This window comes from Elephantulus edwardii, unplaced genomic scaffold (assembly GCF_000299155.1).
Source record: "Elephantulus edwardii isolate Elephantulus edwardi_28Jun2011 unplaced genomic scaffold, EleEdw1.0 scaffold00580, whole genome shotgun sequence".
In the NCBI taxonomy this organism is placed as follows: domain Eukaryota; kingdom Metazoa; phylum Chordata; class Mammalia; order Macroscelidea; family Macroscelididae; genus Elephantulus; species Elephantulus edwardii.
Window position 1 is genome coordinate 1 of NW_006400330.1, and position 1,013 is coordinate 1,013.

General features: G+C 57.1%; 1 pseudogene; it reads right to left on the reverse strand.

Annotated features, from left to right (window-relative positions):
• Positions 1 to 6: 6 nt before the first annotated feature.
• On the reverse strand, positions 7 to 795 carry LOC102854552 (annotated as a pseudogene).
• Between the last annotated feature and the right edge of the window lie 218 nt (positions 796 to 1,013).

Below are 1,013 nucleotides of genomic sequence, written 5' to 3' on the forward strand. Positions count from 1 at the left end.
GAAGAGTCGTCGTTTCCGGCTCTTTTGTTTTTTGAGAAAAGAAAAATCGTCTTCTTTCATGTCGTTCTGCAGACGCTCAATCTCGCAGGCCAGGCCCTCAGTCTCATTCTCCAGCTCCTTCATCTTCTCCTCTGCGAAACGTTGCTTCTGTCCCATCTCCTCATTCAAGACGTCCAGGATGGTCTGCTCCTCCTGCATCAAGAAATCTCGAAGTCTGTCAAACTTCTCTCGGATCTGACCTTCCAGCCAGACAGCCTCCTCCTCATTGTGCTTGGTAATGGCCTCATAGGACTGCCGCATTGCCGACGCAGCCTTGGCTTTCTCTCGCAGTGTATGCTCCATGTTTCTACACCTGGCCCGTAAGTCGTCAGCAGTGTCCTTCACTGGCCGCACGCAGTGCTTCCGATGCCGGGGGTCTGTGTGGCACGAGCAGCACAGAAGCTCCTTGTCCTGGAAGCAGTAGAGGCTGAACGGGGCATGGTGCTGGCGGCAGTAGCGCGGGGATCGGTGCCTGGTCCTGCGCGCGCCCTTGGCCTCCTCGCGCCGCAGCCTCTCCACCAGGTTGTTGAGGGTATGGTTGGTGCAGAGATCGGTGGCACAGGCCTGGGCCTTGCACACAGGACAGGTGGGCGCCACCTGCACTTCCCACCAGCGGGTCACACACACGCGGCAGAAGTTGTGACCACACTGCAAAGTGACTGCATCGCGCAAAAGGTCATAGCAGACCGCGCAGAGCAGTTCTTCTGTGAAGGCCCGGGAAACACCGGGAGATGCAGCCGGACTCCGATCCATCTCTGGAGAAGTCAACTCAGACACACTGAACTGTCCCTCAAGTCCTCTCTCCTCTCCAGCATCTCTAAGGATGGGCAGTACCTAGAGGCTTGAAAGATGCGTCATGGAGAGGCTGGCCAATCGCAGGCGGCTCCTCCCCAATTCCAGGGGCGGGGAAAATCAGGGAATTGGTGGCACTGGAAATGCACTTTAATCCCCTCTAGGTCGGCCTCATGTAATCC